At 56.6% G+C, this 26,364-nt stretch overlaps 1 protein-coding gene across 1 annotated transcript in view; it reads left to right on the top strand.

Moving 5' to 3' along the window:
- Positions 1–2,611: 2,611 nt before the first annotated feature.
- The window catches only part of ELFN1 (extracellular leucine rich repeat and fibronectin type III domain containing 1), a 66,892-nt gene continuing 43,139 nt past the window's right edge, over positions 2,612–26,364 (top strand). The window contains exon 1 of the mRNA XM_029220877.1: positions 2,612–2,640. The gene's annotated coding sequence lies outside the window, so the exon portion shown is untranslated. The remainder of the gene's footprint in view (positions 2,641–26,364) is intronic.

Below are 26,364 nucleotides of genomic sequence, written 5' to 3'. Positions count from 1 at the left end.
GTGTGTGTTAGGTGTGGACTTGGGATTCCACGTGGGTGCGCGTGAGTGCACGTGTGTTAGGTGTGGACTTGCGGTGTATTTGACTTGAGGGTGCTTGGAGCAGGATGCCAGGCTATACCAGCTACAACTTAAGCTGGGCTTCTGTGAGGGTGGAGCGGTATCCCGCGTTCCCGACCAGATAATGCCTCGTGGTGGAGTGGCTGGTGGGTGAGGTTGCGGCTGCCTATAGACATGAGGTGTGTGGGTGCAGTGTGTCTACAACAGAGGCTGGGCGGGGGGGTTCTCACGAGGGGAGGAGTGTCTGAGAGATGAAAGAGAGAGGGAGGTAGAGAGAGAGGGAGGGATCTTGCCTCACAGGAGACACACCAGAGAGAGAGCCCTCCGCCTTTATTTAGCCCAGAGAGACGGGCCTCCCTCCTCCCTCCGGGTCTGCCCTGGGGTCTCCCATTCCCAGCCTGAGGCGGGTCTGGCCTTTCTGGGGTGCAGCTGCCAGGCTCTGCCCTCTTAGAGCAAACAAAGGCATATTTCCACATCTCAAGATGCTGGAGCAGGAAAGGCCTGGGTATCCGGCAGGAGTGCTCCCCTAAGGCAGGAGCACCGCGCCTGGCGAACCAGGTCACCGAATTGCAAGGCCCTGGCGAGTTGGGGAGAAAGTGGGAACGGGGGCTGTGAGCCGGCCTAGGCTACAGAGGGGCAGTGCACCTCTAGTAGGGACCCTTGGCAAGAGAGACACCCCCCCCAAGGCAGCCTCTGCCCCCACCTCTCGGTCCCAGGAGGTCTGAGCACCCCTCAAGGACAGGACAGCCAAAAGACAGTGGCTCCGACATTGACCGTCATCCTCTAGGCGCAAGGGTCCAGGGGCAAGGTGGTGGCCTATCCTCTATCCCGGATCCCTCTGGGGTCTCGGCTCTCCCGCGGAGACGTCGAGTCTGGTGGAGGCGCGGGTGGGGTTGGGAGGAGCTGGAGGGCGGCAGCGGGTGCCGCAGGCTGGACGGAGTTTATGGGCTGCGGAGAGGCCGCTGGACCGGACCCCTAACCGGAACCCGGCGCGCCCATCCTCGGCCTGGCCAGCCTTTGGCCGCGCTGCTCGCAGCCTCACGCGCCACTCCCACGCCTGTCCCGGCGCCTCCTCCCGGGGGGGGGCGCCCCTCACCCTCCAGCAGCCCCCTCCCCTATGCCGCGCGCGCCCCGCGGCGCTCAGGTCGACCCCGCCGTCTCTGTCTCCCTTCCCGGGCCGGGGCAGGACGCGGGGCAGGGGCGCGGCGCAGGGCGCGGCGCCCGGAGGGTCTTGCCCCGCGCGCCCGCCGGCGTCCCGGCTCCCGGGCTCCGACACAGCGGCTCAGGAAGCGGCGCGCAGGCCGTGCCGGGCGGGGGCGCTCTTGAGTCTGGTTTGGAATTCTCACCGAACACGCAAGCCGCAGGCTGGGCAGCGGCCGTGAGGAGCGGGAGCCGCCCCGGGAGGCGGTGGGACGCTGGGTGCGGGCTCAGGGAGACCAGGGCGCTGCGGATTTAGAACCCTGTTTAGAGGCCGACCGAGAGATTTCAGTCCCCCGGGGGTTCGGGAGGCGAATGTAAGGGAAGGGGATCGGTGGGAGGAAAATCCGCTAAACCGAACCTTCCGGAATCCGAAGAATCCTGGCTGATCCCACACACCCTCCTCGGCCCTCCCCCCAACCGAAAGGGGGTCGGGGCCGAGCAGTGGGAGGGTTAGTGGGGGTCAGCAATCTGGGGGAGGGCAAATCGTTTAGGGCGCGACCCCCAGCAGGTGCAGGGCCCTGCCCATCCCGGAAACGCGCGCCCCTGCGGGCCGAGCAATTGCACTCGCGGACGCGCGCGCCCACACAGGGTCTGACTTCGGGTCAACTTTCACGCGGTTCCCGGGTGTGTGTGCACAAGGCAGTGCCCGCACGCGCGTGCTCATCTCCGCCCCAGGGGCCCACCTCCCATCTCCACCCAGTGTCCCGACTCCTAGGCCTTCGGGGGCTTCTGCTCTAACGTGGCCTTGGGCGGGGGCGCGCAGAGCGAGCCGGAAGGAGGGGGCGAGGATGCCGCTGGGCTCCCCACGCCGCCCCCACAGGACGCTCCAACTTTCCCTCCCGCCTCACCTTCCGGACACCCCCAGTCCACCGACGTGAGGGATCGCCACCGCCGCGCGCCCCCGCCCGCGTCCCCCACCCCTCCTCCAGCCCTCCCCGCTCGGGCTCCTCCACGAAACCTTCGATCACGCTCGGAAAGAATGTGCTACAACCTCGGCGCGGCCGCGGCCGCCACCACCGCGCTCGCGCCGGAGCCGGAGCCGAAGCCGCCGCTCCCCCGCCTGCCCGGCCGGCCCAGGGCTCGCCACGCGCTGTCCCCGCCGCCGCCCCGCGCTCGCCCCGCGCTTGACGCAGTGAGCGCCGCAGCCCGGCTCCCGCCGGCTCCGCTCCTCTCCCCGTCGCAGGCGGAGCCCAGCCCGGCGGGCTCCGGGAGTGGCGGGCAGGGCGCGAGGGGGAGGAGATCTGTCTGGAGCCAGCGAGGCCGGAGGAGGAAAAGCTGGAGGAAGGAGGGGAAGCCGCCGCCGCCGCGCTCCGGGGACCTGGGCGCGCGCGCTCCGCTCGCCCGTGACCGTGCCTCCGGCCCCTGGCCCGCACCCCGGTCCAGGTAGGAAGGGGCGTGTAGGGGAGGGTGCTGCGGCTTGGGGGTCGCTTCTACCGCAGCTGCAGGGCCAGCGGGTCCCAGCCCCTGGGGGAGGCAAGGAAGATGCTCTCCCAGGCGGCAGCGGGGGCGGGCGCGGGGTCCCCAGTGGCTCTCGCAGCCCGGGCCGCTCCAGTCCCCGCGCCGTGCCCTGAGCGTCCGTGCCGGGGCCGAGTCCCCTCGCCGGTGGGGCTTTGGTTGTGGCGCGTTGGGTCCGTCGGTCCTGGGCGTCCCCGCTCTCGGGTTCCGAGGCGGGCGCACTCGAAGTTAGCAGTCGCCGAGCCCCGGCTGGACAAACTTCCCTCCCCGACGCCGCGGCCCGAAGGCCCGGGACTCCGGACCCCTCGGGCTAGGAGGCGCCGCGGGGACCCCGAAACTTTCCTGAGCGCTGTGAGCACGAAGGGCGGGATAGGCAGGGATCGGGCTAGGGAGGTGGTCTTGCCTGCGAGGGAGCAGTGGTAGCCGCGGCGCCCCAAGTTGACGCGTAGACTGCCCCCCATCTGGAGCCCCATCTTGTAGTCGAGGACGGGCAGGGAGCAGACTGTGGGCGCCTAGCCTTCGCACAGCCGGCGTGGAGGGAGCATTGCTCCGCCCCCCGCCGCTGGAGCCCTTGGAGGGGGTGTTACAGGACCCCCCCCACCTCAATCCGGTCCCCTGGCTCTGCCCGCCGCTGCCATGCTTGCGGGAAGGAGCCGGCTCCAGGCTATTAATAGGCGCCTATAACCCGCACCTGTCTCCGCCGGGGAAGCCGTGAAGCTAGGCTTGGCTGCGGGGTGTGGCGGGACCCCAGGCCCGGAGCTGCCCCCCGACCCTCATGGTCCTCATCCTGTCGCTCTTCCCTCCACGCCCCCCCGCCTCTCCCCTCATTCTTTACTCTCCGGTCTCGGGGTGTCGCCCCCCCCCAACTTTTTCTCTTCCCAAACTGCATGGTGTGGCCTGTGACCGCCCAGACCGGCGCGATCCTAGCACAGCCCTCACCCGAGCCCTCCGGCGCTGGGTGGGTGTGGGATCCCTGGGGCCGGACTGCCGGCGGTGAGCGGGAATTCCTGCCGAGCTCACACTGGTGCGCGGCCCATTCACCCGCCCCATCTGAGCGGCGGGGGTAGTGCGGTGGTCGCCGCGAGCAGCCGACGGGGTTCTGGAGAGTGAAGGGGACCCGCGAAGCTCCTGAGAGGGTTTTGGGGTGTAGCTACAGCCTCACGTGCAGGGAGGAGGCGATGTCCTGGTGGCCGCCACTCCAGCGTCGCCTGCGCGCACCCCGAAGGCCCAGGAGGACTCCATTTCCTCCCCCGCCCCCGGTCCACCCACCCCCAACACTCAGACCGGAGCTTGAGTGGATTTGAGGATTTGGGGGACGGGGGACGGGGGACACGGGGTACTGGTTCCCGTCTCCCCGTCTGCAACACCCAGCCCCCAGGCAGCGGGGGGGGGTGTCTTTGTCCCCAGGGCTGGCCGCGGGCCCCGCCCCCTCCTTCAACTCCGGGACCCCGACGCTCTCCAGCGCTCATTTGCTGTGCTCCAGCGATCTCCGAGCCTCGGTGAGGTAGGATCCGCATCCTTTCCCCCGCTCTGGGTCTGGGGGTGGGCTAGGGGGCGTGGAGCGCCGTATGTGGTCCCTGACAGATGTCCTCGCGGCGGCGCCGGCGTCTCTGTAACAGAATTAATGACTTACACGCAGGCCGCCAATCGGCGCGGCCACGGGGGAGGGGCGACCCAGCTGAGATTCAGCGGACGAGGTCGCAGCCCTAAGGTGCAGCCTCCGCTTGGGGTGGGGGGTTCAGTGGCCAGGACCGGGAGCCCCGCCTTCCGCCCCACCTCCAATCCCCTGTGCCCCCAACTCTGCGATTTGCTCTCTGTGGGGCCGGCTCACGGATCCCCCGGGTGCCTGGACCCTCCCTGCCCCTCCCGTTGGCCTCTGAGCCCCTCCACAGAGCCCTAGCCCTGGGCAGCCAATACTTGCCTGGGGGGTGGGGCAGTGCTGGTGAGGGCGCTCTGAGGCCTCTGGCCTTGGCTTCTATGCCTTAGAGATGGGCTCGTAGCCCCTGGGCCTGGGGAGCAAGCAGCAGGAGGTCGGGATGTAACTCTAGGCAGGCCCTAGCTTGGTCCCTGGCATACCCCAGCGGCCCATCCCAAGCCAACCGGATCCTTCCTGAGCCCGAGCTGCTTGGCCAGCGTAGCCCTGGGGGAACCAGCCAGAAATGGGAGTCCGTCACCTCTGGCAGAGGCTTGCCTGGGAAAGAATGCACGGGAGCCTCGGCTCCCATGCATTCCCTGCACAGGGCTGGTGAGGCCAGAGGCTTGAAGGTTGATTTCTTGGACCTTCCAGGAGTGACCAGTGTCACTCTGGGGGAGGACCAGTTTCTCCCCAGTCCCAACTGTAGCTGTGGAGGGCCTCTTAGACAACAGGGAGGGGTAGGGGGTCCTCTCACCAACCCCTCCGTTCCCTGGTCCCCAGGCCTGGCACATCTGAGGCTTGCAGTATATCTATGTGGTGATAGCCAGGGCCTGCCCTTGGCCTGAGGCCTGCTGGGACAAGGGTCCAGGTAGGAGGCAGCCCAGGGAGAAAGGCTGCAGCTCAGATGCCCCACACGGCCCCGCTGCCTCCTTCCCTGTGCCTCACCCTGACCCCCGGAGCTGTGATACGTTTCTGGACATACCGCCCCCCCAGTACATAACCACGGGGCACCCTTGCTTTTGTCCTAGCACCCCCTTTATGGCTCTGAGGCACCCCCTCACAAGGGAGCCCCACCTGGCAGGCAGGAGGGGGCCACAAAGCACTAAAGTCCTAAATTCCCACCTGGCAGGGGGAGGGCAGCGTAGAGCCCACTCCCCACTTCCTGGCTGACCTTCCGTGCCCAGGTGGTGCGGGGCGAGGGGGATCTGCCGGTCCCTACAGGAGTCGCTGGTGCTGTGGGCGTTCATTCACATTCTCTCTCCGGTCCCCACACACTATAGGATTTATCTTGATTTGCTGTCTTTGAATTGAGTCAACTCTTTTGTATGCTCGGTGAATTGCCCAGCTGCTGGCGGGGAGCGGAGAGCGTGCCGGGGGTACTGAGGCCGGGAATCAGAGGCGGGCGGGGGACAGGAAGCGGGGAGGGGGCTGCGGGCGCCGGCGGGGACGAGCCAGGCTGCGCCGGGACACGAGCGGCCCGAGGTACGGGCCGGGCAGCCCACCCGGGCGGCCGGGGGCACCGCCGAGGCCTGCCCGGCCCCAGGGAGGAGCCCCGAGGGGCCAGGAGGCTCAGACCTGGGGGCAAAGCTGCCCTTCGGGCTCTGCTCCGGACCTGCTGTGTGACGTGGGGCAAGCCTCTGGGCCTCTCTGTAACTTGCGGAAAGGGGGCTTCCTCACACGCAGGTTGTGAGGGTCAAACTAAGAGGGAAGAGTGCGCCGAGCCTCTCGGAGTTTTCCCAGAGGTTGGGGTGAGTGAGGGAAGGAAGGGGGGCCAGGACTGGGGAGAGGGTGCCAGCCCTACCTGTCCGCCCCCCGCCCCCCCCAGCTCTCTGCCCCCGGATCCCTACCTTCTCCTAGGTGGGCCGGACAGCAGGGCCGAGTCGGGTCCTGAGGACGCCTGGTCTTTGCTTAAAGGGGAGGGGTCGTGGGTGGCTCTTCCCGGCCACAGCTGTTGCGCGCTCCCCTACGCGGAGGGCGGCCCCGCCCCCACTCGGACGTGGGTGGAAGGGCTGGAGAGGGGCCGAGAAGGAACCCTCCTGCGCTTTCTAGTACCTCCCCTCCTGCTGCCCTCCCCCTCCCCCTCCCCCTCCGCTCGGCGGCCGGAGGGCAGGAGCGCGGCTGTGAGGAGGCCGGGCGAGCGCAGGGGGTTCTGGAGGGAGGGGGGAAAGGGGAGGGCGCGAGACTCCGAGCCGGACTCGAGCAGGGAGGAAGAGAGGGTGGGAGGGAGCGCGCAGGGGAGGGGGAGCGCAGGGGAGGTGCGCGAACACCAGCCACGCTGCCCGCGAGGCAAGGGGCGGGGCGGCGCGCGCGGATCGATGGGCGAAGCTGGGGAGGAATTTCAATCCCCGGAGCGAAGTTAGAGCTTGAAGGACGGCGGCGGTGGTGGCGGCGGCGGGCGCAGCCCCGGAGCGGCGGCCGGGCGAGCAGGTAAGTGCGGAGCCCGCGGAGCCCGAGTCCACGCGGGACTGGGGCCGAGCCTGGGCGCGCGGGAGTCCAGCCACTCCCGGGAGCGGCGCGGCGGGCCCCGCACCTCGCGTTGCCGGCGCGCTCTCCCTACGCCCCCCGGCCCTAGTGCGCCCAGGCCCAGCGCGCCCTCCGAGCGCAGCGGGCAAAGTTGGAGGAACTTGGCGGCGGCGGCGGGGAGAGCGGGGTCCTGGATAGGGGTACCGCTGTCGCCCCCGGATCGCCCCTGCCCCTCGCACAACTACTCCTCGCTAGGACCTGCCCCTTCCCCAGCACCTCTGCCCCCTCGTCGGTCCGCATACCACCCTCGCCCAGAGCTGCTGCTCCCTGCGGTCGACCCGGCGCGGCCCTTGCCCTTCCCCAAACCTCCTCGGCCGAGGGTCCCCGAGCTCCGTCGGTGCCGGTGTCACCATTCCTGCCCTGTCTGCCCGCTCTCCGACGTTGTGCGCCTCCCCACTAGGCACCCCGGGACGGTCCAGCTTTACTCGGGGGAGGGGCCGCATTCTGCGATCGGGGAGCCAAAGCCCTGGCGTAGGGGTGGGGGCGGGGGCGGGGGCCTTTGCTAAGAACCTGGTGGATGTTCTCCACCCCTCCCCCACCTCGGACCCGTTCTCACTGTCATCCCTTGGGGGAGGGGTGCTGAGCCTCCTTGCCCCAACCTGCCTCTAAGGACACAGGTCCCCCCTTCCATCCTGTGAAATCCGCAGGTCACCTGCTCGCTGCTCAGGGTGGGGCCCCTTGCAGGTGTTCCCCCTCCAAAACAGACCGACAAGCCTCTGCCATCAAAACCAGACTCTTGCCGGCATCAGCTGTGTGACCTTGGGGCAGGTAAACCTCCCAGAGCCTCAGTTTCCAAGGCTGTAAAATGGGGGTACATTGAAAACGTGTGCCTTGTGGAGGGAGCATCACAGGGGAGGCTCAGCACAGGCAGGGCCCCTGGAGGCCTCTCCTCTAGGCGTGGGGGGACCAGGCCAGGTGAAAATGTGCGCCTTATGGAAGGAACACCACAGGGGAGGCTCAGCACAGGCAGGGCCCCTGGAGGCCTCTCCTCCAGGCGTGGGGAGACCAGGCCAGGTGAAAATGTGCGCCTTATGGAAGGAGCACCACAGGGGAGGCTCAGCACAGGCGGGGCCCCTGGAGGCCTCTCCTCCAGGCGTGGGGAGATCAGGCCAGGTTTGCAGCCCCAGCAGAGCCTCAGGTGTGAGCCATCTTCCCTGAGCCCTTGCTTGGATGCAGCTGGGTCTGCCTCTCTCTCTCTGTTGGGCTGGGGGCTGGGAAGAAAGCATTAACAAGATCTAAGATCTCAGGAGCCTTGGGGACAGGAGGTTTGGAAGGCTGCAGGGCGAGGGGGGATACAAAGGTGGACTTCCCCAGTCTCCTCTCTCTCTGGGGGGGGCTGTCTCCGGTGAGGCCCCAGCCCCAGAGGAAAGGAGCAAACGGGGCTTATGTTGGTTTGAAGCCACAAATAGTCTCATGTTTCCTGCCCAGCCAGCCCCCTGGCCTGCACCCTGGGTCGTTGCAGCTTTCAACTTTTAATTGAACGAGCAATGGGGGACACACTCCCAACCTCATCTCAGGTCTGCATCCTGCTTCATCAGAAGAGGCAACTCAGAGGCAGAGGGACAAATTGCAGGTGGCCCGTGCCTCAGAGGGAGTGCCCACCTGCTCTCTACATTCGGGGGTTGGAGCCGGGCCGGGACCCCAGCACTTGGATGCCTCACTTTCCTGGGCTCTTGTTAAGGGACGGCTGAACACGCCCTGGTCTCTGGGTCAGGAAGGTTGGCAGTCATACAGTCGGATCCTCTTGGACCCTCTCCTGCCAGCAGCTGTTCAGTCCCCCTGGCCACGGCAGCAGGCCGGCTGCCCGTGTATCATTTAGGATGACATAGCAGCCACAAGCCTGGAGTCCTGACTAGGAAAAGCAGGGATGGGCATCTTATCCTGAGACCTGGCAGATGTGGGCGGTGGGCAAGGGATGTGGTGGGCGCGTGTACCTGGGCCAGGGGATGAGAAAGCCTGATGTCCCTTCCCCAGAGCCCCACAGGAGTCCCTCTGGAAAGCTTAGCAGTTCTTCACAGAGCCTTTAGAAGCTGACGCCCGCCACCTGAGCTGGGGAGAGGCTGCTGCTCCCCCAACTCCCTACCCCCCCAAAAAAACCCAGGTGGCCGGGGCCCCCAGGAGAAACTTGGACCCAGCAGCCCCTCTCTTAGACCCTGGGAATTTGAATCTACATGTCTGCTTGTCAACATCGCCTGCTCCAAGAGAGAAATTAGTGGGGCCAGAATCCTGACAGTGGCTTGGATGTCAGCAGGGTAACACGCGAGTGCCTGCCTGGTCCCACGTCTGTGTGTGTCCCTAAGACACACACACACACCAGCTCTAGATTTCAGTGGGATTTCCTAAACACTCAGGAAACTCCTCAGATCCCTCGGGTCAGGGCCCCTACCCCTACCTTGCAGTCCCCATCCCCTTAGAGGCCCAGAGCCCATTAGCAGAGGACCCTGTTTCTGAGGGCGCGTAGCAGTGGGAGAAATTTACGAGCAGAGGTGCTTGGACTGGGATGTTCATATATCTCCGCAGGAAACAAACAGGCAGACCCCGTGGTTGCCTGGGCTGGTGGTGGATAATACACATGGGGGGAGGGCGCAGGATGAAAGATGCTGGTGACTGACAGGCAGGAGATAGATCTCCAGGGCCGGGTGATGGGGCCATAAATTTCCAGGCGTGCACCTGGAGCAGATGGTGGCATTGCTGCGCCGTGGACATTGGATACATTTGTCATCTCTCCAGCAACCCCCCCCCTCATGCCCCCTGCATCACCCTTCCCTTTTTGTCTCCCGTCATGGATTCCGATTTCTTCCAACAGAAGCTTGGGTGTCACCTGGCCTTGGGCAGGGCTCTGTTGGGGTGGCTGATGGTGGAGCTCATGCAGGGGACCGCAGCCCTGCTGTGGAAGGGACTTTGGTATCGTCCTTCCCAGGACCCACTGTACAGATGGGGGGACTGAGAGACTGAGGCCGGAGTGGGGTGGGGTACTGTCTGGGGATGCACAGTGAGTGGGAGCAGAGGGTGGCGGAGGGGCTCCTGTGCCCCTGCTGTGTTGGTTCAGTTCTGGTATTTGAGCAGGGCAGGCTGGCCTCGGACACTGCCAGGTACCCTGTGTCAGTGGGCGACTACGTAGGTGAGCAGGAAGTGGGGCGGCGGGTGTGGACACTCACCTCCTCTTTCTGGCCTGCCTGTCACCCTCCACCTGCCCTGCCTGTGTGTGGCCGGCTGAGACCTGGCTTTGCCGAGCTCTCCCGGGGAGGGGAGGGGAGGGGAGGGGGAGGAGTGGGGTTGGAGAGACCACTTGGGACCCAGCAGCCACATGGGGGCAGCAACCGAGGCTCTTGGCCCTCTGAGCTGGAGGGTCCCGAAGGTTATCCAGCAGACGTGTTGAGGGTCCACTGCGTGCTCTGCTGGGGTCTGGGGATGAGACTGTGTGAGGCCCCGGCAGTGGGGTGCTTGTGTCTGGGCTGGGAGACAGCCGATAGACATGAACACACAAGTACATGTACACCATCCTTCCCAGTGGAGGTCAGCCTGTCCGGCCCCATCTTTCAGAAGGGTCCAGCATCACCCAGGGTCACACGGCAAGCACGTCACGAGGCTGAGGCTGGAATCCTCCTGGGAGCCAGGCCTAGGCTGGCCTCGGGCTTAGAACAGAGGCTGGGGGCAGCGGGGGGCCCCAGATGGGCCTGATAGCCTCCTTAGGGGGTCAAGAGGGGGCTGCGTGCTCTGGGCCGTGGGGACTGAGGAAGAGCTGTGGGGAAACTGAGTCACCAAGGCTGGCCTGGTGTCTGAGCACTGGGCCCTGCCTGCCCCCAGGCCTCTCCTAATGGCGCCCGCCACCCACCCTGCAGCCGAGACTCCTGGGCTGTTCCGTGCTGGGAGACCCCGAGTCTCTGACTCATCCCTGCTGGGGCACCTCCCTTCCTGTCCCAACAGCGAGCCTTAGTTGCTAAGAATTTGTGGCCAGTCTGGCCCTTGGGGTTCCCCACCCCGTGAGTGGGCCCCAGCTCCTCCTTGGGGGGCTGCTCTGTCCCAAGCATGGGGGCTCCCAAAAGACGGGGTCTGGTGGGCCCTTAAGCATTTAGATGATCTGGGAGGAACCGGCCCCCCAGATCAGCAGCAGGGGCCGCGAGCAGCAGAAGCTGAGGTGCTGACCAGTAGCAGGGGATGAGAAGAGAGGGGCGTGGCCTGGGAGCACCCAGCAGCCCCTCCCAGCCGTCAGTGTGGGGCCATTGAACTTGGTGGAGCCTCTGACTCAACCCCTCCATTAAACAGATTGGGAAACTGAGGACCAGACAGGACAGTGACAGCAAGCTCGGCTCAGCCCTGCTCCCGCGCTCTGCCGCCCCACCTTGGAGAGGGCAGGGGGTCTTTTTAGACCCCCCCCCCCTTGCCTGGCAGGTGAGGCCCCAGCGGCCCCGCCCTCAGCTCTCCAGCCTCAGGGGAGGGTGTGCATGCAGTGGACCAGCCACGCTCCACCCCTGCTGCCTCTGGGCCCACATTGGTCTGTGCCCCTCTTTAACACTGTCCCCCTACCCCCAAGCACACCTCTGCGGCCCCCCCCGCCCCCCCCGCCCACCCCCCTCCAGCGGCTACTTCCGTAGAAGAGCCGGTTGGATAACAAGCATCTACGAAGCCCCCGCCGTGTTGAGAGCTGTCCACCAGTGCTGGAGAGGTGGACGGCATGACAGAGGGCCCAGGGTCTGACCCTGAGAGTGAGCCACTGCGCCCCTGCCTTGGAATGCGGTCGGGTCCAGTCAGAGTCTCCCTCGGGCAGGGAACCCGGGGAGATGATTGATGGCCAAGGCTCCCTCGTGTTTGCTGATAGATCCTGGTTTATTTTCGGCAGGACCGAACCGGGCACCTCTTCCTCCTTGGCTCCCAGTAGCTGAATAAACGTAGACACAGATCCAGGGGCTGGCCTCTTTGCACGTGGGGATGGCGGCGGGCTGGGCTGGCCTCAGGGGTGGGGGACCAAGAGCCCTGTCTAGAAGGGGGCTTTCTGGATCCTTTTCACACACAGTGGGCGCTGCAGAGAGAAGGCTTACAGAGCGTGCAGTGAGGAAGTGCCACTGGTCCTGTGTTGTCAGGACAGAGCCTGGAGGACTTCCTGGGAGGGGCAGCGTGGATACCAGAGCTGCCCTCTGCACCCACCCCCCCAGGCTTCCATGCTGCCCTGGAAACCCGAGGGCCAGGGGGTGTGCTTCTGAGCCTGTGTTTCCTGTTCCTGGCCTCTGCCATCCCCACTGAGGTGTCTCCCCTACCTCTGATAGCCCTACAGAAGTTTCTGGAAGGGCCCAGCTGCAGTTCAGGGGTAGCTCAGTGTCTGCTCTGCGTCTGGCTGGCCATGCGAGCTGGTGGCTAGCTGCCTTTCTGCTTGTGCCTCAGTGCTTTCGTCTGTCAAATGGGTCTAGACCAAACGCCCTTCCAGGGTGTTGGGGCTGGAAGTAGAGTCCGGGGCCAGATGCATGGTCCCCGGTCAGGAGGCCCAGGCTGTGGGGTGGGTCCCTTCTCCTCCCTGAGCCTGTTTTCTTCTCTGTAAGGTAAGGACTGGGGTGCATGGCCAGCTGTGGTGAGTCTGAAATGGTGATACAAGTTCTGTGAAAGGCAAAGTTGCCACTGATGCTCATGGAATCCTTGGGCCTTTGGTTTTGTCCTGTGGGACCCTCACTCAGGCCTGTGGACCCACTTCCTCTGGCTGCACAAGCCTTGGCCCTCCTGTCCCTTTGCACTTTGCTGTGCAAAGAGGCACGGAAAGAGGAAGCTGGGAGGAGGACAGCAAGTGCAAAGGCCCTGAGGTAGCGAGCACCAGGCTTGGCGTGTTGGAGGAGGGATAAGGCCCACCTCCAGAGGTGCGAGGTCAGAGGGAGACAGAGCCCATCGTGCCTGGGCTGCGAGGGCATCGGAGTTCTTGGGAAGAGGTGGATCTCATTCTGTTTGCCTTGGGAAGCTTTTGGGGAGTTTGAGCAGGTAAGGGACGCAGTTGGCTTCCATGTTTGAAAGGTCCCTCTGGCTGGAGGGGAGGGGAGGAGTCTTAGGGGCATGTGTGGGAAGGAGCCTCCCGGTTAGGAGTGTATGCCAACATCTGGGTGAGATGGGGCAGCCCGTAGCAGGCTGACGGCGCTGGCGAGGAACAGACAGGGAGGCCTGCGCCATCTGTTTTGACATCGCTTTAAAAATTGGAGCTGTGTTCCTGTAGAGAAAAACATTCTGTAAAGCAAAACCCGTATTCCCGTTTATATCGAAATGAGGGATGCATTTGAATAGAGACTGGGATTGCGTTAAGTAAATCCTGTTTTCCGCTGACATCCATTAACATTTCAGAGATGCCTTTCCAAAGGGAGAGGAATCACCCCCCCCCCCGCAAAAAACAATGGGTGGGTGTGAAACCAGGGGGTGACTTGGCGCCGACCCTGGGGGTGCCGGGTGCAAGTGGCGCTCGGGTTGTTTCCCCAGGCGGCTGGCAGGCGCCTCCTTTCAGAGACGCACTTGTCAGGTCTTAGTGTGCGCGCCCGTGTGTGTGTCTGTGTGCCCAAGTGTGTGCATGTGCATGCCTCCCAGGGACGCTGCTCCTTTGTCCTCTCGGGGACCAGAACAAACAGCAGGTGTAGTCTCACGAGTTACGTTGCCCGATGAAGGGCAAGTTCCAATCTCAGATTCCTGTCTGAGGGTTGAAGTTCTGTAAAATGAATTTCTCGCCTGCTTTTTTTTTTTTTTTTTTTTTAGCAAATTCAGTAGAGCGGACTGAGGTTTTAAAAGCAAGGGGCATGGAGAGTTCCCAGGGGCCCCCAGTGGCCCCCACGTGGGCCTGGAGCTGGCCGGCTCTGCATCCTGGGGGAGAGGCCAGGGCAGGGACGAGACTCCGTTGGGTTCATTTTGGCTTCCCCACAGAGCAGGAACAGGCTAGATCTGAAGGACATGATTCACCAGAGACAGCTTTTTAGAAAAACATCTCTCCAGAAATCCAGAGGTGCACCCCCCGTCCCCGGCCTCACCCACACATCAGGGCTGAGACGCCCCAGCCTGGGCAGCTGTACCCAAGCCCTGAGGACACGTGGCTGACACACCCTCGACCTCACCAGCCCACACACACAGCCACAGGGTCTTATGCCCACACAGCCCACTCTGGATGCACAGGTGCAGCCTCTGACACGCACGTGTGTCCGCAGAGCACGCGTCATATACGTGCACTGACACGCAGGCTCCCATCTTCCAGTGCGCGTCCAGACACGCCCGGGGCTTGCACTGGGCCAGGTGCGCCACCGCCTCTGCAGTGCCCTGGACCCCGCACACCTGCACGGCTGCTACAGCCCGCGCTCCGTTCAGTGTGTCCTGTGCGTGCTGACACACAGGGCAGCTGTGACGCTGTTTGTCTCTGGGGTCTGCGGTTGGGAGGAGTAGTCCTGGGGGCAGTGTGTGTGTGTGGGCTCCCCTCCCAGAGCCCCACCCACCTCCGGCCAGGGGACCTGCTGCATCGTGGACTCACCTTTGCTGTGCCAGGTGCCGCTGCTGTGCCCTTCCTTGTGGGGTCCTTGGGAAGCCAAAGGCCTGGGAGGGTGGATAAGGCGGACGGTGCTGACCATTGGGGAGGGCACGTCTCCAGGCTGTGCAGGGGTGTCTCATGAGTGTAGACTGTGGAGCCGCAGCCGCCCTGGGCAGGGCTGGGGCCACATCGCTGAGGCGCCCCCAGGTCATCTGGTATGGGCTCTGCAGAAGGTAATGGGCCGTGGGGAAGCCTGGATCCTCAGTGACACCTTCACCTCCCAGAGTTGTATGGCCACGAGGTCGTAGGAGCCAAATTCCGGTCCTTTCAGGTCAGAAGCCCTTCCATCTCCCACCTTCCTCTTGGGAAATGTCTGGAAGTTCTAAATTCAAGGAGAAAACTCCCATTTCTGGGGCCAGGAGGTGGCAGATGTGGGTACTTGGCAGAAAGGACAAAGGCGGCGACGCTTCACACCCAGAGCGTTAGGGCTGTTCCAGCTCCCTCCTTCCGAAAGGGGACACTGAGGCTGGAGGGGCAGGGCCTGACCCCTGGGTGCTTGGCCCCCACTCTCTGGCCTCCTCAGCCTCGCAGGGAAGGCACCTGAGCCTCGTGGGGCACAGCCCCTCCGCCACACGGGACCCCTGGCTCCTTTTCAGCCACCTGCCGCGAGCCTGGCCTCGGGAGGTTCCTAGAACCACAGAGCTCAGCGCCTGTTTGGGCGCGATGATCCTGACCCTGCCTGGCCCCATGCCCAGTGTGGCGGCCCCAGCACCACTGGGAATCTCCCACAGCCGGGGAGGGAGGTGATTGGGCCCAGGCTCGCAGCTCACAAGTGCCAGAACCCAGATCCTTCCGTCTCTGACACCCCCTCGCTCCACCCCGTCCCAGCAGCCCCTCTGCCCATTTTACAGATGGGAGAACTGAGCCTCAGAGTGGAAGGCATCACGGGGGAACTGACTATTGACGGCTCTGGGCCCTTGACTGCGGAGGAACTGGGGCCTGCCCGGAGTTGGGGGTCTGGGGGAACCCACCTGGCTGAGGAGCTTATGGGGTCCAAGCTGCCCGGGTACAACCCCCTGCTCCCTTTCGCTTCCTGCCCAGGGTTCTGTGTGTGCAGAAATGTACCCCGAGGTCATGGGAGGGGGTCCTCCTGTTTGAGTGAGATCTCAGGACGGCAAAGAGCCTGATGGCCTTGGGGGCTGATAAGTTGCCCTGAAGGCAGTTCTTGCCTTTGGGATAAGGCTGGTCGCCTAGGTGAGGGCGTCCAGTGGAGGTCCTGGGTAGCGCGTTCAGAGCGCGCCGGCCTGCTTGTTATTTCCCGTTCCCCGCTTTCTGGACGTACCGTGACCGCCTAACCACGTTTCCAAGCCACTGGGAAGGGACTGCTCAGTGGCTTGTGCACGTTTACAGATGTGCACAGCCATGGCCACAGGCGAGTTTCAGACCCTTCCCATGGCCCTGGAAGGTTCCCCATGTCCTGTCCAGCGGTGGGTGGTCCCCGCTCCCCCCGGGCACTGGTCTGCGCTCTGTCTCTCTAGGTTTTCTTTTCTAGGCGTTTGGAGAGGGTCAGCCCCACGTTCCCGCAAGGCTTGGTGATGTTGGTCTTTTTTATTGCAGACGGGAAGGCTGGTGAGCTGTGCTAGCTCACTGGGGTTTTGCTTTCATTTTCCTAACGAGCAGTGAAGTTGGACATTTTTCTCATGTGTCCATCAGCATTCATATTTTGTTTTTGACAAAATGTCTAAACCTTTTGCCCATTTTAGTGTGTTTATTTGTCTTGCTGAGTTTCAAAGTCACTCAGAATCGTCGTGAGAGTTCTTTCTACTTTCTGGATATAAGTCCTTTATCAGAAGTATGATTTGCAAATATCTTCTCCTGTCTGTATCTTGTCTTTAATTTTCTTCATGGTGTCTTTTGGAGCACAGAAGTTTTTACTTATAATGAAGTGTGATGTACCAGTTTTTTTTCTTTTATGAATCGTATTATTAGTGCTATATGCCTAATCCAAGGTCACAAAGATTTCCTCTGTGTTTTCTTCTAGGAGTTTATTGTTTTAGCTCTTCCTAGGTTTATTGCCCATTTTAAGTTAATGTTTGTAAATGCCGTGTATGGGTCTAAGTTCATTTTTTTGGTATGTGGGTATCCGATCGCCCCAGCACCATTTTTTGAAGAGACTGTATTTTCTGCGTTTCTCTTGGGACCACACATATAAGGGTTTGCTTCTGGACTCTCAATTTCGCGGATGGATGTGCCTCTTCTTTTGCCAGTACCACATTGTCTTGATTACTGTAGGTTTGTGGCACGTTTGGAAAGTAGGTAGTGTAAGTCCTCTAAATTTGTTTTCCTTTTAAAAATATTTTTGGCTATTCCGAGTCCTTTACATTTCTGTGTAAATTTTAGAATCAGCTTTTGTCAATATAAAAAAGCTTGCTGGAATTGTGATGGGTTTGTTTAATTTATAGACCAATTTGGAAATATTAAGTCTTCCTATCCATGAACATGGACTGTCTCTCCATTAAGTTAGACCTTTATTTTCTCTAAGCAATTTTTTGTTGTTTTCAGTGTGCAAGTCTTGCTAATTAGATTTCTTTTGTTAAATTTCTTTCTAAGTTTTTTTGATGCTATTGTGAATGGAATTATTTTCTTAATTTCATTTTCAGGTTGTTTGTTGCTAGTACTCAGGAATAAAGTTGAGTTTCGTATATTGATCTTTTATTCTGCGACCTTGCTGAATTTAGTTATTAGCTGGTTCCAGCAGACTTTTGTGGATTCCTTAGGGTTTTCTACATACAGGATCATGTCATCTACAAATAAGGGGAGTTTTCCATCTTCCTTTTCAAACTGGATACCTTTTTTTATTTTTCTTGCCTATTGCACTGACCAGAACCTCCGGAATAATGTTGAATGGCAGAGGTGCTGACCTTAGAGGAAGCATTCAGTCTGTCACCATTAAGTATGATGTTAGCTGTGGCTTTCCTAGATGGTCTTCATCAGCTTGAGAAGTTCCTTTGTATTCTCGGTTTGTTGAGCATGTTTTCTAAAAAATTTATTTATTGTATTTATTTATTTTTGGCTTCGTTGCTGCACACGGGCTTCCTCTAGTTGCAGCGAGCGGGGGCTACTCTTTGTCGCGGTGCGCGGGCTTCTCATTGCAGTGGCTTCTCTTGTTGCGGAGCACGGGCTCTAGGCGCGTGGGCTTCAGTAGTTGTGGCTTGTGGGCTCTAGAGCGCAGGCTCAGCAGTTGTGGTGCACGGGCTCAGTTGCTCCACAGCATGCGGGATCCTCCCGGACCAGGGCTCGAACCCATGTCCCCTGTGTTGGCAGGCAGACTCTCCACCGCGCACCACCAGGGGAGAGCTCTTATTGAGCATTTTTATGAATGAGTGTTGGATTTGGTCAGATGCTTTTTCTGCATCTACTAAAATGATCGTGTGGCTTTTGTCCTTTTATCTTACTAGTATGACTTTAGTCGATTTTCAGATGCTAAACTAGGCTTGCATTCCTGGGATGAATGCCACCTGTACAATCCTTTTCCTTTGTCACTGGATTTGGTTTGCTAATGTTTTGTGAAGGATTTTTGCAGCAGTGTTCATGAGATATATGGGTCTGTTATTTTCTTATGATGTCTTTGTCTGGTTTTGGTATCAGGGAAAAAATTACTGGTCTCATAGAATAAGCGGGGAAGTTTTTCTCCTCTTTTTTTCTGAAAGAATTTGTGAAGATTCAATATGATTTTTAAAAAAATAATTGACAGACTTTACCACTAATGCTACCTGGGCTTGGGCTCTTCTTTGTGGGAATATTTTAAATCATTCATGTTTAAGAAATGGCTATAAGTTTGTTCAGATTTTCTATTGCTTCTTGAATCGGTTTTGTTAATTTGTGTCTTTCTACGAATTTGCCCACTTCACCTAAGCTGTGTTGTTTGTGGACATAAAATTGTTCATAATATTCCCATATACTCCCGTGGATTTCTGTAGGATTGGTAGTGATGCTTTCTCTTTAATAATAACATCTTCTTCTGGTAAGAAGAATTTTGGTAATTTGTGTCTTCTCATTTTTTCCTTAGTCTAGCTAAAGGTTTTGTCAATTTTGTTAATCTTTTCAGATAACTGACTTTTGATTTTTTTCTGTTTTTTCATCAGTGTTAGATCTTTTTTTTCCTTGTGCCAATGTTTTTCAGTTTCCACATATGTGCGTTAATATACGGTATTTGTTTTTCTCTTCCATGAGTCTAGTTCTAATTTGTATTATTTCCTTTATTCTACTTGCTTTGGCTCTTTCTAGTTTCTTAAGGTAGATGTTTAGGTTTTGAGATTTTTATTCTTTTCTGATGTGCACTGAAAGCTGTACGTTTCGGTCTAAGCCCTGCTTTAACTGCAGCTCATAGATTTTGATATGCTCTGTTTTATTTTCATTTAATTAAAGACATTTTCTAATTCCCTTTGTGATTTCTTTGACTCATGGGCTATTTAAAACTCTGTTGTTTACTTTCCAGATATTTGGGGCTTTCTCAGATTTATTTCTTCTGTTGATTTTTATTTCAATTCCACTGTGGTTGGAGAATATACTTTCTGTGGTTTCATTCATTTAAAATGTATGGAGGTTTGTCTTGTAGCCTAGAATATGGTCTTTCCTGAAGAATGTACCTTGTGTGTTTGAAAAGAATGTGTATCTTTGCTGGATAGGATTTCTACCAACGTCAGTTAGGTTAAGTGGGTGATGGTGTAGTTCAAGTCGTGTGTATCTTTGCTGGTTTTTTCTGTCTAGTTCTCTCAGTTACTGAAAGTGGAGTATTGACATCTCCAACTATCACTGGTGAATTGTTTCAATTCTTTCAATTTTCTTAGTTTTTGCTTACTATATTTCAGAGCTCTTTTGTTACAGGCATATTCATTTATAATTGGCATCTCTTTCGAGGTATTGACCTGTTTATAATTATGAAATATCCCTCTTTGCCTTTGGTACATTTCTTAAAGTCTCTTTTGCCTGAAGTTAACTTACCCATTCTGGCTCTGATATGGTTACTGTTTGCATGCATTTTTCCATCCTTTTACTTTCAGCATAGTTGTCCATTTGGACCTAAAGTGTATCACTTTTGGCCAACATATATTTGGAAGTTCTTTTATTCCAGCCTGACAACCTCTGCCTTTTGATTGGAACGTTTACTTCATTCACTTCTAATGCAATTTTTGATTTGATATGGTTGCTATTTTCTGAGTTGTTTTCTACGTGTGCCATCTTTTTTCCCCTCTGTTTCTCCTGTGCTGTTAAGTAGATACTTTTAGTATAGTATTTTTTGTTTTGCGCTACGCCGGCCTCTCACTGTTATGGCCTCTCCCGTTGCGTAGCACAGGCTCTGGACGCGCAGGCTCAGTGGCCACGGCTCACGGGCCCAGCCGCTCCGCGGCATGTGCGGTCTTCCCGGACCGGGGCACGAACCCGTGTCCCCCGCATCGGCAGGCGGACTCTCAACCACTGCGCCACCAGGGAAGCCCCCAGTGTACTATTTTAAGTCCTCTGTTAATTTTTTAAACTTTTATTCCTTTGCATTGTTTTCTTAGTGGTTGCTCTGGGGATTACAATATGCATCTTAATTTAATACAAATGATTTCAGATTAGCACTGACTTAATTATGGTAAAATATGGAGACTTTATTCCAGTATAGCTCCATTTTCCTCCTCCGTCCTTTGTGCTATTATTGTCATGTGTAGTACACCAATATATGCTAACTAGTTATAACAGCTATACAGTGTTATCATTATTGCTTTATATAATCTTATGTTTTTAAAAGAAGCTAAGGGAAGGAAAGAGAAAATAATACATTTACAGAGTCCTTTATATCCATCCACGCATTTATCATTTCTGGTGCCCTTCATTTCTTTCTGTGGATTTAAATTACCACCGGACATGACCTCTTTCAGCCTGAAGGACTTCCTTTCGTACTTCTTGTAAATCAGGTCTGCTAGCACCAGATTCTCTCAGTCTTTGTTTGTCTATGAATGTCCTTAGTTTCCCTTCCTTTCTGAAGGATAGTTTCATGGGATATGGCATGCTTGACATTTCTTCTTTCAGCACTTTGAATATGCCATCCCACTGCCTTCTCACCTCCATAGTTTGGGATGAGAAGTCAGCCATTGATCATATTGTCTCTGTCCCGCATGTGATGGATCACTTTTGTCTTTCTATTTTCTCAGTCTCTCAACAGTTTGATTATGATGTGTCTAGGTGGGTTCTTTTGTTTTCATCTTGCTTGCGGTTTGTTGATCTTGCATATTTTAGATTAATGTTTTTCATCAAATTTGGGGACTTTTTAGCTTTTATTTCTTGAAGTATTTTCTTACCACTTTCTTTTCTCTTCTCCTGGGACTTCCATCACATACATATTGGTGTCCTTGATGCTGTCGCACAGATATCTGAGGCTCGCTTTATTTTCCTTCCCTATTTTTTCTCTCTGTTCTTTAGATTGGATACTTCATTCTGATCTATCTTTGGGATCACTCATTCTTTCTTCTGCCATCTCAGATTGACTGTTGAGCCCGTCATGAGTTTTTCACTTCAGTCATTACACTTTTGAATTCCAAAACTTTGTTAAATAATTCTTCTCTCTTCATTGAGATTCTCTGTTTTTGAGTCATTGTCATCATACTTTCCTTTGATCTGTAAACATGATTGTCTTTTGTGTTTTTTTAAAAACAGATTTATGATTGCTGCTTTGAAGCCTTTGCTATACACAGCATCTTGTGACATTCAGTGACGGTTTTTACGGACTGCTTTTTATTTTGAGTATGAGTTCCCTTCTCCTCCTCCTTTGCATATCTTGTAATTTTGTGTTGAAAATGAGCAGTTTACACAACATATGTAGCACCTCTGGATTCTGAATTTTTTTCCCCCCGAGAGTCGTTATTGTTGCTGTTTTTTGCTTATCGAGTAACTTGCCTGGACTAACAGTTTGAAAGCCATTGTCCCCCGGTGTGTGATGACTGATGTCTCTGCTTAGTCTGCCTTTTAAAAAAATTCCTGCTTTTATTTTAAATTTTGGCTTCCTGTGGGTCACATCTGTGTCGGCTTAGCTTAGTGGCCAGGCATTTATTGGTCAGAGGTTGTGTCAGGCTCTCGCTGTCTGTCGATGGCTCTGCATGTGGGTTTAGGAGCACATTCAAGGACCAGGCGGTTTTCGAGTCTGCTCTGGCTTTTACTCTCTGTCAGACTCTTGCATCTCCCCTGCATATGTACACAGGCTCTCGGTGGGCCAGGGATGTGTGAATTTCTTGGGCTCTGCCTGCTTTCCCTGTCGCATGCTACCCATCAGCCGGGTGTTTGTGGAGAGCTTATCCAGCACCTCTATGACTGTCACATTTCATGTCTTTCTCTGTCAAGTTTCCAGTTAGTCCCTTGGTCTGTTGCTGCCCCAGCCAGGATCACAGTCTCAGCCTTGCAGCATCGCTGGCTTTTCCTCGTTCACTCACCACTGAGATTGCTACTCATTATTGACATCACTGCTGCTGAGCGCGAGTTCGGTGCCTACTGCTTTCAATCAAATCAGCCTCTGGCAGTGAAGCTTCTGGTTTTCACAGCCTGCCCTGTGCTGTCCTGTTAGGATGATGTGCCAGCCGAGCTGGGAGTGGGGAGATGGAAGCAGTTCCAGGTAAGAATGTCACAGATTCTCCCTGCCTTATTCAAAGTTTAGTACTTTTTCTTGGATAAATGTCTTTTGGTCAATTTCTAAGATATTGAAATGGTCATTTTTCTCATGTTGACAATTTTTATAGTTTTGGAGAAAGGCTTTGGCAACCCTCTTCCTCCAGCGTGCTGGAAGTCCCATCTCACAGTGCCGTCTTCTAAAAACAAAACTTCAAAAAACAGGCAGCTCCATGAATTATCACAAAGTGGAATTCGTCTAAGAACCAGCTAGTTCAAGAAATAAGACATTACGTGCGTCCCAGGACGTCTTCGTGTTCCCATATGATTGTTACCCCTCTTTTCTCCCTAAACGGAAACACCTTTCTGATTTTTAATCCTATGGTTCTTCCTATTCTTATGCTTTATATGAATGGAAGCACACGATGTGCATTCTTTTGAGGCCAGCTTCTTTTGCTTTTGCTTTCGTCTTTGTGGGCTCCGTCCGTGTTGGTGGTGTACATGTAGTTTATGTTTTTAGACGGCATCCCTTTCGTCTTTACTGTTGATGCACATCTGGGTTGTTTCCAGTCTGCAGCAGTTGTGGCTAGTACTGCTATGAACACTCTTGCACTCGCCTTTTGGTGGGCATGTGTGCTCATTCCTGCTGGACACATACTTGGCAGTGGGGCTATAGGTGGCACCTGTGTTCAAGTTGAGTAGATATTGCCAAACACTTCTCAAAATGGTCGTACGAATTTATACTCCCAGGAGTCCGCCCCACCTGTCAGCACGCGTTCTGTGCTGGTTTTTCTGCATCCTTGTCAACACTTGATATTGTCCGTCCTTTTCATTTTAGTCCTACTGGTGAACACCTTTTCATAAGTTTAGTGACCATTTGGATATTCTCTTTGGTGAAATAATCTGTTCAAAACTTTTACCCATTTTTTCTATTGAGATTTCTGCCTTTATCTTATATATCTGTAAGAATTCTTTACATATCTATAAACTCTTCCAATCTTGATTATATAGGTTGCAAGTGTCTCCTCCCACTCTACTGCTTGACATTTCCCTCTTCCATTCATGTCTTTTAATGAGAAGTTCTTCATTTTAATGCAGTCCAAGTTATCCTTCTGAGTTAGTGCTTTTTGTTAGCTCATCACAAAATCTTTTCTCACCTCAAATTTTTGAAGAGCCTCTTCCATGTCGTCTTTTAGAATCTTTTTGTTTTACATTTGATGTTGACTTTCAGTCCACTTGGAATTAATTTTTTATCTGTGGTGTGAGGTAGGGATTCAGCTTCATTTCTTTTCATATATATTAATCCAGTTGATCTTACACCTTTTATTAAAAATACCACCCATTTTCAGTGGCATTATTTCATTTATTTTAAATCAGAAATTTTATTTTGAGATCCGTTGTAGAGTCCCGTGCAATCATGAGAAATAATTTGGAGAGATCCTAGGTACCTTTTATCCATTTCTCCCCAGGGGTGCCATCTTGCAAAACTATATGACAGCTAGGATATTGACAGTGATACAGTCCAGATACAGAACATTTCCATCAATACCAAGATCCCTCATGTCACTCTTTTGTAGCCACACTCAGCTTCCTCCCCCCAACCTCATCTCTAATCCCTGGCAAACACTGATCTCTTCTCCATTTCTGTAATTTTGTCTTTTCAAGTATACTGTATAAATGGAGTCATACAGTAACTTGTGGGGACCACATTTGTTTTCACTCAGCAAAACTTCCTGGAGGTTCATCCAAGTTGTGTTTATCAAAAGCCCGTTCTTTTGGTAACCGAGCAGTGACATTAATTTTTAACCTGGTCTCTCTACACGGCTCTCTCTGGGTGTGTTAATTATGCATGTGAACATGCTTGCCCGCATATAAGCACAAGTTCAGGGTTGTACAGGATCTTGGTCTCTGTTCCATTCATGTAACGTGTCTGAGGTCTGACAGTACAGATGGACAGCGAAGGAACCAAAGGATGAGGGGACACACGGGGAAGAAGACACAGGCACGGGTCGCTAAGGAATCATGCATATGTCTGGGTGTTTGGTATAATTTTGGGGTTTCAGATTGTCCTTGTTGCCTGAGATCTGCAGAGGGCTCGTCTGGGCAGGCTGAGTCCACCATAGCTGGTGGCTGGAACCTGGTGCACCACAGACCCTTGGGAAGCTGTGGAATTGGTGGCAAGGGCAAAATGTGTCCTGTCCCTTTATTTTTCATTGTTCTGTTGCATTCCCTAACCACGTTGTCCATTTACAGCCAGTTTCCCTGGCGTGGCCCAATGTGAAGCCTCTGCAGTCATGTGTCTGTCGCAGGTCGGGGGGTTGACCAGGTTCACGTAGTCCTGAAGTAGGGCCCGTGGTGGGGGCTTCTCTGGTCCCTTAGCTTTCCGTTAACTGCAGGAGCCCTCCAGTGGGGCTGGGAGCCCTTCCTCAAGCCGGCAGCGATCACAGCCAATGCCAGTGACAGAATGGGTACTCCTTGAGCTGTTTGAGTACCCAGCAACCTGGAAAGGGCCCTGGGTCAGGATTTGGGGACCTGGGCTCTAGCCCTGGCCCCGGACTGCTTGATATATCCTTCATAATTAAATGGATGGGTAGATGGGTGAGGTGGTGGGTGTGTAGATGGATATGGATGGATGATGGATGAATAAAGTGGATGGATGATGAAATGGATGGATGGATGGAAGGGCGGATAGATGTGTTAGGGATAGAGGGATGGATTGATGATAGATGAATATAGGTAAATGGATGGCTGAAAGATGGATGAATGGCGGATGGGTTAGGTGATGGATGAGGTGCTGATGGTAGATGAATGGATGACGGATAGATATACCTACAGGGACTGCAAAAAGACAGTGTCAGTATGGACAGAGGCTTGGAAGAAATGGGAGTAGAGAAGACCCCTGGCTCCAAGACAAATGGCACCAGATGGCAGGTGGAGACCCTGAGGCCCAGGAAGTGTCTGGGTCAGCAGGCTCATGGAGGCAGGTAGTAGCAGAACTGAGACTGAACCCACATTCAGGCCTCTTTCCAACACGTCCCCCCCCAACCCACAGAGGCAGGGTCTACTTGAGGGGTCAGGCCACCTCACACGGAAGCCGACAGAGGTCAGTTGGAGGCTTCCCAGGCCAACGCAGTGGACCTGGGGGTCTGGGGTCTCCATCCGTGGTTGCCGCTAACTGCTTTGCAGCCTCGGGTGAGTTCCTCCTGGCAGCACACCTGCTGGGTTGCCCGGCCCTGTGCTGGACCCCATGGGACCCAGAGTTGGGTAAGAACCCGTGGTCGCTGACGTTAGGGGATTCGCAGCCCCTCCCTCAGTTTCTGCTCCGTGAAGTGGGGCGGGAGGTTAGGATGGACGATCTGAAGGCTGCACTGGGGTGAGGTTCCTGCTGCCCAGTTGTGTCCTCCCCGACTCGGTGCCCCACAGGTTGGCTGCGGGGGTCGGTTTTCTGTGGACACCCGCTGGGCAGCGAGAGCTGGGGGTGGTGTGGCGTCCGCGTGGGCCACCACGTGGTGGCCAGGGAGCCCGGAAAATGTTTAACTTTGAAAAATGGACCTTCACAGCTCAGGAGGCGTTAACCACGCGGCCTGGCGCCTCAGGTGACTTGGGAAGAGGAGGGCGCCACGGCGTGAAATCACCGGGGTATTTAAAGACCAGCTTGGCTGCCCAGCGCAGCAGTGCCGGGCTGCCCGTGCATCCAGCAGGGTAGCTCCTGCGCCGCGTGCAGCGATCTGATCCCCCGCCAGACCCTCCTGGTGGCCGCCATGCCCTGGCTCCGTGAAGTGGACAAGCCACTTGTGACTCTGGGCCTGGTTCCCCTGCCTGCGCCGTGCCTGGTGTGCCGAGTGGAAGGCATGGTGGTGGGGAGGCTGGTTATGCGCTGCTGTGAGGTGTGGGGAGAGGCTGCTGGCACCCATCCCCCGCCCCCATCCCGCCCCCCCTGTGCTGCAGCCACACCCCAACCCGCCGAGCTGGTCACTGGGGCCCGGACAGCTCCGTCCAGCCTCCTGGCTGAGTCTGGGCACTCAGAGGACCCCAGTGGCTCTAGGGCCGGGCCGGGCTGCTCTGTTGACCCGGGCAGAGGCCTGCCGCCTCCCCACCCCGGCCTGGTGCGTGGTGCTGAGGCCACTCAGGCCACTCACCATCCTGCCTGCTGGCGGTGCTTCTCTCTCCTCGGCCTGGCGAGGAGGGCGACGGGGAGCTGGCGGGGGCGGGGAGGGACCCGGCGCAGGTGGCGTGTCTGAGTGGAGCCGGGAAAGAGGCAGCCAGAAGTCGGCACTTGTCAGCAGAGGCTGCGCAAGGCTCTCAACGTGGAGAATTGCCTGTGCACCGTCGTATGTATGAGACGCAGAGTCTGAAGCCTTCTGCACCGTCGTATGTA

Source organism: Monodon monoceros, unplaced genomic scaffold (genome assembly GCF_005190385.1).
Source record: "Monodon monoceros isolate NGI ecotype Baffin Bay Population unplaced genomic scaffold, NGI_Narwhal_1 Super_Scaffold_13, whole genome shotgun sequence".
NCBI classification, from domain to species: Eukaryota; Metazoa; Chordata; class Mammalia; order Artiodactyla; family Monodontidae; genus Monodon; species Monodon monoceros.
Note: the sequence above shows the minus strand (reverse complement) of the source record. Positions and strands in the feature narration are given on the sequence as shown.